Source organism: Meles meles, chromosome 9 (assembly GCF_922984935.1).
Source record: "Meles meles chromosome 9, mMelMel3.1 paternal haplotype, whole genome shotgun sequence".
NCBI classification, from domain to species: Eukaryota; Metazoa; Chordata; class Mammalia; order Carnivora; family Mustelidae; genus Meles; species Meles meles.
The window spans coordinates 38,999,644-39,013,404 of NC_060074.1; positions in this window are offsets into that span (position 1 = coordinate 38,999,644).

Consider the following 13,761-nt stretch of genomic DNA (forward strand, 5'->3'; position numbering starts at 1 on the left):
TGGAAAAGTCTTGTCTTTAAAGGCTTCTTGCCAAAGGAGAGAGGCCATCAGCCAAAAGACGCTGAAATGTACCACTAGCTCAGAAGGTGAAGATGGGATTAGGAGCACCTGGCCAGAGACAAGGATTGCCCAAGGGTCCAGAAGCCGTAACTTTGAGGACTCCGCAAAGCACTATTGAAGAGAAACAATTATTGCTGGGAGACTCTCCCACCCAGAAGATGCAAGCATCGTCCTATATCTGCCTTTGGTAAGGATGATCTCTCCTGCCCCTTATATCTTCTTTCAGCTTTTACCTCTGCTAACCCTGCAGGAGTCACAGGCCACCTGGGGGCTTGAGCGAAGCTGACTAGAAACCTTAATTCTCCCTTGAAATGTAGCAAAACACATCCACAGTTTCCAGGGATTAGGGCATCTTTGTGGTAGTAGTGGGTGTTACTTTGCCTACCACATTTGCTAAAATTAGATAGTTTTTTGGACCTCAAAAAGACCAAAGGACCTTTTTATTATTTAAGAATGACCGGGGCACCTGGGTGGCTCAGTGGGTTAAGCCTCTGCCTTCGGCTCAGGTCATAATCTCAGTGTCCTGGGATTGAGCCCTGAATCAGGCTTTCTGCTTCCAGGGAGCCTGCTTCCCCCTCTTTCTCTGCCTGCCTCTCTACCTACCTGTGATCTCTCTCTCTGTCAAATAAATAAATACATCTTTAAAAAAAAAAAAAAAGGAATGTCCAAAATGTTAATCCAAACCACACAAAAAAAAAAATCCCACCTCACACCCATTTGGATGTCTACTATAAAAAAACACAGAAAATGACAAATGTTCAAAGGGTGTAGAGACATTGGAATCCTTGAGCACTGTTGGTGATTGTTAAATGGTGCAACTATAATAGAAGACAGATTGAAGTTTCTTCAAAAAAAAATTAAAAATTGAGCCACTGGATTGACCCAGCAATTCCACTGGATCCCATACTTTTGAAAGTAGAGTCTAGAAGAGATGTTTGCATGGCCATGGACATAGTACTATTCACAATAGCTAAGAGGTGGGAGCAATCAAATGCCCGTTGATGGATGAATGGGTAAAAAAAATGTCATCTGGGGGCGCCTGGGTGGCTCAGTGGTTTAAGCCTCTGCCTTTGGCTCAGGTCATGATCTCAGGGTCCTGGGGTTGGCCCCCGCATCAGGCTCTCTGCTCAGTGGGGGGCCTGTTTCTCCCTCTCTCTCTGCCTGCCTCTCTGCCTACTTGTGACCTCTCTCTCTGTCAAATGGATAAATAAAATATTTTTTTAAAAATGTCATCTGTACATATGTTGGAATATCATTCAGCCTTCAAAAAAAGGAAATCCCATCAACACTACAACATGAATAAACCTTGAAGACATTGTGCTAAGAGATATAAGCCAGTCACAAAAAGAGAAATGCTGGGCGCCTGGGTGGCTCAGTGGGTTAAGCCGCTGCCTTCGGCTCAGGTCATGATCTCAGGGTCCTGGGATCGAGCCCCACATCGGGCTCTCTGCTCCGCGGGGAGCCTGCTTCCTCCTCTCTCTCTCTGCCTGCCTCTCTGCCTACTTGTGATCTCTCTGTGTCAAATAAATAAAATCTTAAAAAAAAAAAAAAAGAGAAATGCTGTTTCATTCTACTTAATATGACATATCTAAAGTAGTCAAATTCATAGAAACAGAGAATAAAGTGGTGATTAGTGGGGGGCGGTACTGGGACTGGGAAGAGGGGGAAAATGGGAATTGTTGTTTAATGGGTGTAAATTTTGAAATGAACTTTTTTTTTCAGATGATAAAGTTCTGGAGATCTGTTTTACAGAAATGTGAATATACTTGATGTTTTCAAACTGTACACTTAAAAATGGTTTAGATGGTAACTTTAATGTTATGTGTTTTTTAACAACAGGAAAAAAGAGTGATAGACATTTCTATGACATATACACAGTATGGAAGGCTAAGTTTATGTGTGTGTAGAGAAGTTTATATTTATGTATATAAAGATTTTATTTATTTATTTGACAGAGAGACACAGTGAGAATGGGAACACAAGCAGGGGGAGTGGGAGAGGGAGAAGTACGCTTCCCACTGAGCAGGGAGCCTGATGCGGGGCTCGATCCCAGGATGCTGGGATCATGATCTGAGCCAAAGGCAGACACTTAATGACTGAGCCACCCAACCACCCCCATTTCTGCATAAATACATGTACAGTTACAGGACCATTTTTGGGCAATTGAGTCTGGCATATTTCAATGAGTTAAGCCTAGATTGAGCCTAGTGGTGTCATTATAACTATAGTTTATGCTGCATTAATGTTTTTTAAAATTCAGAAATATTGCTCAATCATTTGTACTGCTGACTGAATGTTTGTGTCTCCTTAAAATTCCCATGTTTAAAACTAATCCCTAATGTGTGGTATGTGGAGGTGGGACCTTGGCAAGTGCTTAGGTCATGAGGGTGGAGCCTTCATGAATGGGATTAGCCCTTAAAAAGGAGACCCTAGGGAGCTCCCTTGCCACTTCTGTCATATGAAGGCACAGCATAAAGACTGTGACCTAGAAGAGGGCCCTCACCCAACCATGCTGGCATCCTGATTTCAGATTTGCAGCCTCCAGATCTTTGAGCAGTAAATTTATGTTTTTCAGAAGCCTCCCAGCCTGTGCTATCTAGTTCTAGCAGCCTGAACAGAGTAAGACACCTAGCCTCAAAAGTCACACAGGACAACCTCTGCAACATTACCTGTGTGAGCACTGAGGCACCTAGTCTAGTCACTTGCAAGGGAAGGGGAATTAGATTCCACCTTTTGGAGGTAACAATGTCAATGACTTTGTAGATATCTTTACAAACGACCATGCCATGTGATTGGTTTTGCCAATGAAAACCAAAACATGTCACTTCCAGAGGAAAACCTTTAAGAGCTAAGATGTGATTTCCCACATTCTTGCCCCTTGCCAATATTGAGGTTTATGTGTTTATCTGAAGAAGTAAAGCTGAGTCATTGCATGAGGGACAGCTGTCCTAGAAAGTAGCCCTGACCTTCAGGGGACCTTACATGAGTGATAAAAAACTGTTGTTTTGAGCCATTGAAATATTATTTTATTTTGGAGGGGGGTTTCTTTTTTAAAATTTAAATAGAATTAATTAACATATAGTGTATTATTAGTTTCAGAGGTGGAGTTCAGTGGTTTATCAGTCTTATATGACACCCAGTGCTCATTATATCATGTGCCCTCCTTAATGCTCATTACCCAGTTACCCCATCCTCCCACCCTAGTTTGTTTCCACTCCAGCAACCCTCAGTTTGTTTCCTATGATCAAGAGTCTCTTATGGTTTGTCTCCCTTTCTGATTTCATCTTGTTTTATTTTTTCTGGGTTTGTTTATGCTGTATGTATTGTTCTTTGATGTGTTTGTTAATGTTCCAGCCTAGCACACTCCTTTTATTCATTGTAGAGTCTACAGAATTAGTGTCACTATTTGGGTTGCTTCATTCTGCTGTTATAATTATGCCCACTTTTGTGCATAAACTTGAGTACACCAGCTGGAAGTTGAGGGGAAGAGTGTCAGTTTGAGTCTTTGTCAGTCTGAAGTGAAGATGTGTTGACTTGGCATTGAGCAGGTGGCAAGCAGTACATGCTGACTCAGGCAGGACGGTGGCTGGACTGTGGATTTGGGATCCACAGGCCTATGGCATTTTGTGTGATGGGAACATGGCTGGTTTTGCTCCTGGTCATGAATTCCTTTAACTTTTGTTTTTCTGGGAAACTCTATCTCTCCTATTCTGAATGAAAGTCTTGCGGTAGAGTGTTCTTGGCTGCAGATTTTTTCCTTTTAGCACTTTGAATATATCATGCCATTCTCTTCTAGCCTGTAAAGTTTCTGCTGAAAAATCCACTGATAGCCTTATGGGGCTTCTCTTGTATGTAACTGCTTTCCTTTCTCTTGCTGCTCTTAAAATGCTCTCTTTATCACTACTTTGGGCCACATTATTTACTTTGTGTCTTGATGTAGACCTTTTGGTGATGGTCTTGTTGGTGGCTCTCTGTGCCTCCTGGATCTGGATTTCTCTTTTGTCTCCAAGATTCAGGAAGTTTTCAGCTATTATTTCTTTAAATAAATCTTCTTCCTCTTTTCTCTCTCTTCTTCTGGGATCCCTATTATGTGACTGTTATGCTTGACAGTGTCGCTGAGTTCCCTGGGTCTATTATCATTTTGTGTACTTGTGTACATTACTCTGTCCTCCAGGTTGATGATCTGTTCTTCTGCTCCTTCTTGTTTGCTATTTATTCCAGGTGATCTATTTTTTAAATAATTTTTAAAATTTTTTATTAATGTATAATGTATTATTAGCCCCAGGGGTACAGGTCTGTGAATCGCCAGGTTTACACACTTCGCAGCACTCACCATAGCACATACCCTCCCCAATGTCCATAACCCAACCACCCTCTCCCTACCTCTCCTCCCCCCAGCAAACCCTCAGTTTGTTTTGTGACATTAAGAGTCTCTTATGGTTTGTCTCCCTCCCCGATCCCATGTTTCATTTTTTCCTTCCCTACCCCCAAACCTGCCACATTGCCTCTCAAATTCTTCATATCAGGGAGATCATATGATAATTGTTTTTCTCTGATTGACTTATTTCGCTCAGTATAATACCCTCTAGTTCCATCCACCCAGGTGATCTATTTTTAATTTCACTTAGTTAAAATCTAATTAAAAAATCTATTTTGGGGGCACCTGGGTGGCTCAGTGGGTTAAGTCTCTGCCTTCAGTTCAGGTCATGATCTCAGTGTCCTCCTGCATCGGACTCTCTGCTCAGCAGGGAGCCTTGCTTCCTCCTTTCTCTCTGCCTGCCTCTCTGTCTACTTGTGATCTCTGTCTGTCAAATAAATTAAAAATTAGAAAAAAAATCTATTTTTAATTTCATTTAGTTAGTTATCTCTAACTGCTTCTTTTTTTAGGTCTCCTATCTCTTTGTAGTGGGTCTCATGGAGGTCCTGCACTCCTTTCTCAATTCTAGTGAGTATCTTTATGAGCATTACTTTAAATTCACTCTCAGATATTATCTCCATTTTGTTTAGGTCTCTTATTATGATTTTGTTCTGTTCTTTCATTTGGGACATATTCCTCTGTCTCCTTACTTTGTCTATTTCTGTGTCTGCTTCTACATGTTAGGAAAGTCAGCTATATCTCCCACACTTGAAAGTAGTGGCTTTATGAAGAAGAAGTCCTGTAGTACCCCACAGTGCAATGTCTTCTTTTCACCAGAAACTTGTGCTTCAGGGGTGTCTCCTATGTGTGTTGCTACAGGGGTGACATACCATTGTGGTGAAGCTGTGTTTGCCTTCAGTGTAGCCAGCAATGGTTCTCTGCCTGTTGTGGGCAGAGTCTGGTGCCTGTGGTATTAGTGGGCCAGTCTGGGGATACCTTGGGCTTGAGTTGAGTAAGACCAGGTGTTTGCCAGAGATGAAGTAGCACCAAACTGCAGGGCACTTTCCCTGTGTTGTCCCTTGAGAAACTTTTGTTGGTGGGTGGGGCCTGTAGTTAGACCAGCTGCTTGCCCCCAGCCCACTGCAGGGGCCACAATCAGACTGGTGTGTGGTTATCGTCTCTTCTCCCTGGAGCAGGACTCACTTTGGAGTGGTATTGGCCTTTGTCTGGGCTGCTTGCACACTGCCAGGCTTGTAGCACTGTTTTGATGGGATCTTGCCAAGAGTGATTGGAGGAGGTAGATCCACTTTGTTGTGGCCTCTTGTCTACCTCTGGCTGCAGAGAGTGTTCTGCCACTCTTCAGGTTGCTTTCTGGGTTATTTGTGCTAATGTGGGTGTTCTCCAGGGGATCACACTGCACGAGGTGAACCTGGTGTCCTCCTATTCTGTCATTTTCCTAGAAGTCTCTAAGCCACTGAGATTTTAGAGTTACTGCACCATAACCCAGTCTGTCCTGACCAATGTTCCCCAGCATCCAAATTTGCAAGATGGATTGTTTCAGGACAACCCTGGAGATTATGGCATATGATTCAAAAAGATAGACTGCATTACCAATGTTCCTGACAGTATAGAAGAAGGGTTGGCAAACTATGTCTCACAGACCAAATCCAGCTCACCGTCTGCTATTGCATAGCCTATAAATATGAATGGTTTTTCTATTTTTAAATAGTTGGAAAAAAAAACAAAAGAAGAATATCTCATGACATGTGAAAATGATGACATTCAAATTCCTGTGTCCATAAAGTTTTTTTGGACCATGCCCATTGATTTAAGTATCACCAATGTCTGTTTCTCATCACAGCAGTGTCAAGAAGGTGCATGGCCCCCACAGCCCAAATTAGTTACTATCTGGTCCTTTGCAGAAAACATTCGCTAACCTTGGCCAAGAAAGACAGCCTGACAAAACACGGAATCTGATGACTTTGATTTGAAATATGGTTCAAGAAAGTTAGGAATAGATTTAAGAAACACCTTAACCAATCACTTTTCTTTGCATCTGTATTTTTATTGGCTCATAGGTGATATGGGATAAAAAAGAATCTGTCTAAATAAGTTTAAAAGCTTCCTGAATAAATACAATTCCTAAGAAATAAAAAATAATTGTGGCATAGTTTAATTTGCAACTTTTTTCCCTCCCTTACAATCTGTAGTGTATGTATGTAATATGGTAGCATAAAAGATAAAAAGTGGAAGTATTTCACTTTTCACATTTAACATTCCAACAGTCACATAATAGGGATCCCAGAAGGAGAAAAAGTGAAAAAATTTCACAATTTTCACTGCTCATTATGGTAAGCAGGTTGACTCAGCATCTCTTTCTTGCACTTACTCCACCTCTGGCACCTGGCCCAGTACACATAATACAGTGTGTTGTGACTTACCTATCTAGGTAGAACATCAGGATTGAAGAGTCTTAAATCTAGGGCATTTTCTGAATTTCACTGAGCTGTGTGGGAGACCTGGAATGGTAAAGTGAAGCAGGAATGCCCTAGGGCAGATGCTGTTTCCATCTTTTTTCCCCCATCTGTTCTTACTGAGCAGTTCTCATCTCTATATGAAGGGTAACTGCTGCCAGAGAGGTCTGGGATGAGTGTTCATCTGTTTTCTGAGCTCTCTGTTGTCAGCACTTCTGAGGATGGCAGCTGACATGTCCTTACTTTAGAGAATTCAGCCATTGTTTCTGGTAAAATACAGGGAACCTGAAGATGTAAGATGGGATAGGCTGTGTTCTTTTTTTTTTTAATTGTCACCTACTCTGAACTATTAGCTGGGATGAGAGGAAAGAAAGCAGGCAATTCATTCTAAATCATTATCCTGAGTTGTAGGGATCTTAAAGGCACAGAGCCTTCTTTTGGGTATTGTGCCTTTAAATGGGTCTTTCACTGCAGAAGACTTGGCAGAAAAACTCTAGAAAACTCATCTGTTGTTGTCAAAAGCATAAGTAACAAGAATGATCAAATTTAAGGGTCCATGTGGACCAAGTGGAACCAAAATGGGGGGTCTGACTTCTTTGAAGTCAGATTTATTGAGGGATAGTTTACATACAATAAAATTCACCCCTTTTAGATGTAGATTCAATGAGTCCTGATGAATGTGGAGCCTTACGACACCAATATGATCAAAACAGAGAACAGTTCCTTTATCCCAGGAAGTTCCTTCTAGCCCGCTGGCAGTCAGTTCTCTCTCATTCCCTAATCCAGCCCAGGGCCACTCTCAATTTCTGTTTTGTTCTTCCCATTTTTCCTTCTCTAGATGGTCATCCAACTGACATCATAGAAATGAAATTATCCCATTACCATCTATTATGGACTAAATTGTGTTTTTTCCCCCAAATTCATATATTGAAATCCTAACCCTGAGTACCTTAGAATATGACCATATTTGGAGATAGGACCTCCAATGAGATAATTAAAGTTAAATGAGGTCATATGAGTGAGCCCTAACCCAATGAGACTGGGGTCCTTATAAGAAGAGACAAGAGAAATCTCTCTACACACACACACACACACACACACACACACACATGCACACACACAGAAGAAAGGCCATGTAAAGACACACCCAGAAGGTGGCTGTCAGCAGGCCAGGATGAGAGTTCTTCCCAGAAACCAACCTTACCAACACCTTGATCTTAGACCTCCAGTCTCCAGAACTGTGAGAAAATAAATAAATTCCTCTTGTCTAGGCCACCCAGTCTGTGATATTTTAAAAATATCACACTGGCCTTTTGAGTCTGGCTTTCTTCAGTTAGAATATTCTTGGGATTCATCTATGTTGTTGTGTGTATCAATACTTTATTCTTTATTGAATAGTATCCCATTGCATGAATGTACCACAATTTGTTTACCATTTCACTGGTTGATGGACATTTAGGATATTTCTCAATTTAGTTTAGTCCATTACAAATAATGTTGCTATAAACATCCATGTACAAGTCTTTATGTGGGCCTGTGTTTTCATTTCAATAACTATGGGGGGATTGCTGGATCAAATGATAAGCGTATGTTTAATCTTATAAAAACTACCAAACTGTTTTCCAACATGGCTGTACTATTTTGTGTTCCCTTCAGCCATGCATGTGATTTCTATTTGTTATGCATCCTTGCTGACTCTTAGTATTGTCAGTCTTTTAAATTTTAGCCATCCTGACAGGTATGTAATGTTATTTAGCTGGGACTTTCATTTGCATTTTCCTGATGGCCAGTGATGTTGAACATCTTTTCATGTGCTTCATTTGACATTTATTTATCTCTTTGATAAAGCATCTGTTCAAATTTTTTTGCCCTCCCCCCTTAAAAAAATTGGGTCTTTTGTCTTCTTAATTACTGAGTTGTAAGATTTATTTGTATATTCTGGATTCAGGTCCTTCACTGGATAAATGTTTTGTAAAAATTTTCTTCTGGTCTTGGTTTGGTTGGTCTTTGTTATTTTCCTAAAACTATCTTTCAAAGAACAGAAGGTTTTCATTGACATGAAGTTCAATATATACATTTTTTCCTCTTACGATTCATGTGTTTTTTTTTTAATATTTTTTTTAGTTATTTGAAAGAGAGAAAGAGAGTACATGAGAGGTGGAGAGGGGAGAGGGAGAAGTAGACACTAGGACCCTGAGATCACGACCTGAACCAAAGGCAACTTAGCTGACTGAGCCACACAGGTGCCCCCAGTTCATGTTTTTTATGTCCTACCTAAAATCTTTAGGTAGGTCTAACCCAAGATCTCTATTAGTATTCTAGTACTGCTATAACAAATTACTACAAATTGAGTAGCATAATTCAACATAAATTTCTTTAAAAAAAAAAAAGATTTTATTATTTGTTTGTTTGTTTATTTATTTGTCAGAGGAAGAGAGAGAGGGAGTGCATAAGCAGGGGGAGCAGCAGCCAGAGGGAGAAGCAGGCTCTCTGCTGAGTAAGGAGCCTGATGTGGGACCCAGGACGCTGGGATCCCAGACCCTGGGATCATGACCTGAGCTGAAGGCAGTCATTGAACTGACTGAACCATCCAGGCTACGCAAGACAACATGAATTTATCTCACAGTCTAGAGGTCAGAAGTGTGGGTTCCTTGGCTGGTTTCTCTGCTCTGGTTTTCATAAGGTCAAAACCAAGGTGTTCGTTGGCTGGGCTTGTGCTGAGAGGATCAGGAAGAATCTATTTCCTTGGAAGAATCCAAGTTCATTGAGGTTGGTGGTAGAATCCAGTTCCCTGAGGTTATAGGACCAGGGTCCCCATTTCCTTGCTGGTGTCACCCAGGGCTACCCTTAGCTCCTAGAGGCCTCTCTCTGATGCTTGCACATAAGTGCCTAACCCTCACACCCAGTAAAAGCATGTGGAATCCTTCTCACAGAATCTCTAATTTTCCCTTCTGCTTAGTTGGAGAAAGTTCTTTGTATTTAAGGGATCTTGTGATTAGATTAAGCCCACTTGGATATGCTCCCTATTTTAAAGTCTGTAACCTTAATTACATCTGCAAAGTCGCTCTGCCATATAACTTAGCATATTCCAGGTTCAGGGTTAGGGAATGGGCATCTTTGGGAAGTCATCCTGCTGACCACAGGGGCAAATATTTTTTCCCATATTTCTTCTAGAAGCTTTCCCATTTTACCTGTTATAATTTAATCTATGGTTCATTTTAAATTAATTTTTGTATGTGGTATGAGATTATGAGGTTGAGTTCCTTTTTTTTCCTTAAAAAAATTTTTTTTTTTTGCATGTGGATATCCAATTGTTTTAAAACTATTTGCTGGACAAATTAGGGTTTTTATTTCTATTGTCACGAAAAATTATGATTTTTATAGTATCAGAACAAACAGAACTATGATTCATGTTAGCCGATTCCATGAACAGTTGTATCATATTTTCGGCATTTATAAAAAATATTTTTTTCTGGGAATTTTTAGGAGTGGAGGCATATGGAACCCTATTCCCCTTCTCACTTTCTACACATACTCAGCATTCCAGATGGCCATGGAATCCATGGCTTAGTGGGCTCAGGGGTGCTAAACAATTCTGAACTAAAGGAAGCCATAAGAAGACTCCTAGTTTCCTCTTCTTGCTTCTTTAGGGTGAGGTGAGCATTTCCTGGGAGCAGTTAAGAAGAAGACACATCGAGGAGTGGCAACAATCCATGACCAGGCTGTAAAGGTCAGAAATTGGAGGCAGGACTGGAAAGAGTGGGTCAATTCCAGGGTGCTGCAATGTTGGGGTAGGAGATTTGCACTTGATCTTAGCCAAAAGGCCGAGAAGCGATGGGGTAGGAGATTTGGAGGTGGGGCACAGGTAGGAATGGGATCTGACTGCTCCACAGGCAAGGAATGAGCTAAAAGGTGGAATGTCAGACAGATCATAGCACATGCCACTTACAATGGGAATTTGCCCATCTCGAGGCCACGTCCCACACCCGTCTCTCTCTCAGTGGTATTGGTATCTGAAGAGACCCAAAGAGCCTGGGACCTCATGCCAAATATCCAGCGTGGCTCATAGACCAGTCTGGTCTTTGAAATCAAAGAGTAGACACAGTTCAGTAGATGGGGTGAGGAGTCTTGAATTTTTAATCCATTTCCTTCCTAAGTAGAAATTAGAGTCACAGCAGCTAAGCTTATTGAGTTTAAAGCCTCTTGTTCTTTCTTGCGAATCTTTAGGCAAAACAGCCAGAAACAACAGTCTCTAAACTGGGGTCGGAAATGAAGGTGGCATCAGAGGGGACCTGAGGTGGCCCAAGATTCTGTCTGTGGCCAGAAGAACTGGCAAGTCTCTCGATGATGAAGTGTTTTGCATGCTTGCTGAGCTTGCCCATCTGTCCCCCTCTGGGAGACTTTTTGCAGGAGAAATCTTGGGGCAAAACTAACTTACCACAAGAGGTTTTGGCCCAGGTACTCAGGAGTGAGATCCACACTAATGAACGAGGAAGGGAGACAAGGAGGCAAGATACTGCTCAGAGAAGCTCTGGAATCCACGGGCCAGTTGGCTCAGGCTACCTGGGAGAATAGAATCATTCATTCATTCTACAATATTTATGAAGCACTTCTAAGCTTGACAGAGGTATACTGACCAACAAAGTAGACAAAAAATCGTGTCGTCAAGGAGCTTACATCATAGTGGCAAGAGACAGACATGGATTATAATAAACAAAGGACAGCTTGTGTTGGAACATGATCAGTGGGTCCCTGTAGGGAAACAAAGGAAGCAGGTAAGAGGGAGTGAGAGGGGTCAGGTGAGGGCAGGGGTGCAGGGGTAGGGGCAAGCCAGGGTAAACCTCCCCAAGAAGGAGAGATTTGAGTAAAATGCCTTAAGAATGAGAGAGCAAACCATGGGCATTTGTAGGGGGAGGAAAATTCCAGGCACAGGGAACTGTTGCTGGAAAGGCCTTGAGCAGGAGCCCCTGGTGCTCAGGGAACAATGAGGGGAACAGTGAGGTGCAGAGGATCCAGCAAAAGGGAGAAGTAGTGAGGAGTTTCCACCAGGCGGGACCTGGGGCTTTCACTGTGAGGGTGGAGTCAGTAGGATCCGAGGGTTCTAATAGGCACAGTAGGAAATACTGTGCAGGAAATAGGGTCTGGGATGGGGTTGGGGGGCAGTTGGGATGGGGGTTAGGGAGATAGAAGTGGGGACAACAGGGAAGCTACTGCAAAACCTGGGCAATAGTGGTTTTCCAGTGGAGGTGAGGACACACAGCCCATTCTGCATTTATGCCACCTAAAGGCAGAGCCAGTAAATTGTGGGCCAGCTCTTTGAAGGGCTGTGGCTGTTTGCCAACTTCCTGCCTCTTGTCTGGAATGTCACTGGGGCTGGACCTTGGGCTAGATCACAAATTTCCACCCCAGGAAGCTGGGGGAGGGGTGGAGTGGGGGGAAGTGAGGTAGAGATGATGCCTTGCTGTGAGTATTTCCAAGAAAAACATTCCCTCTCCTTTTAAAAAAGGTTTCCACAATGAAAACTATATCCAGGAAAACAAGGAACAAGAGGAGGCTGGGTCTCGGGAACTCCACCCTCACAGCTTCCCTCTGTCCCCATCATCTACCCCTCTGGGCATGTAGTCGCTCTGAGTGGGACTGGGGTCATTTCTCTTTGGGGATACCCATGTCTGACCTTAGTCAGATAGTGGATTCTGGCCAGACCAGATGGAAGCTGGTCATTTGTGCTGCATCCAGGCTGAAGCATGGAGCGTGATGGGACCTCAGCTCCATGGACCACCAACAGGGAGGGTGGTAAGGGAGGACCTGGGACAATGCAGGTAAAGGGCTAGGAATGCCCACTAATCTCAGACAATGGCAATGACTTTGCTTTATTGAGTGGCCACTGTGTGTCAGACACACTGCATGCGTGGTTGGATCAATGACACTTCTTCCCTGCTAAGGAATTAGAATGAGTAATTTGGGGCTGGGCACCTTCCGTTATCTGCCTGTGAAAGAAAGTTTTATATACCCTGGGGCTGAGGGCAGGTGTTCTTCCAGCAGAAATAAAGCCCAAGCCAGGCTTAGTGGTTCTCAAGAAATGACTTCTGTGAAATAACTACATGAAACAGTTAAATGGAAAGAAGTTAGGTGGATGGACTGTGACAGCTCGATAGGATTGTGACTCTTTCCTGGGGATCAGGAGTGGGTGTGATTCTTCAGTATGATGGGGGAGCAGAGGGTGGGCTGGGGACAGGGCACAGCTGAGACCCTGCAGACACCCCCCATCCCAAGTGGGGTGTGTGTGGCAGTCCTCGGGCATTCCTGGCTGCCGTGGAGCTGGGGGGAGGAAGACCCAGCGGTTGGCTTGTGGAGATGGCTGTCCTGCAGGACATGGGTCTCGGTCTGCAGCTGTTTTGGTGATTTGCAGGAAGGGGGCATTCTTAGCAATGACCTAACTTCTGGAGGAAAATGTACCTCAAATTGGATGTCCTTGTAACCTGCAGCTCACTGACAAATACTGAAGGCCAGCAGGGTATAAGTTCCTCCAGGAAGCTCTCAACTGTCTCAATGTTAATGCCTTGCTAGAGGGAAAAACAACCTTAGCTTGACAATAGCTAGGCCTGGGGTATCCTGTAAGTCTTCTTCAGCATCTGAAAATCCTTTCAGAAGTTCCCTTTGTCTTTACTTCCCCCAACCCCAAAGTGTATAATCGGTTGTTCCTCACATTCCCTGGTTGGCATCTCTTTCTGCCCACAGGTCCTGTTCCCGTGCTTTAATAAAACCACCTTTTTGCTCCAAAGACATCTCAAGAATTCTTTCTTGGCCTCCAGCTCTGGACCTCACCAACATCCCAAAACTACATCAAGTACAAGGTGTGTTTTAGTTTTA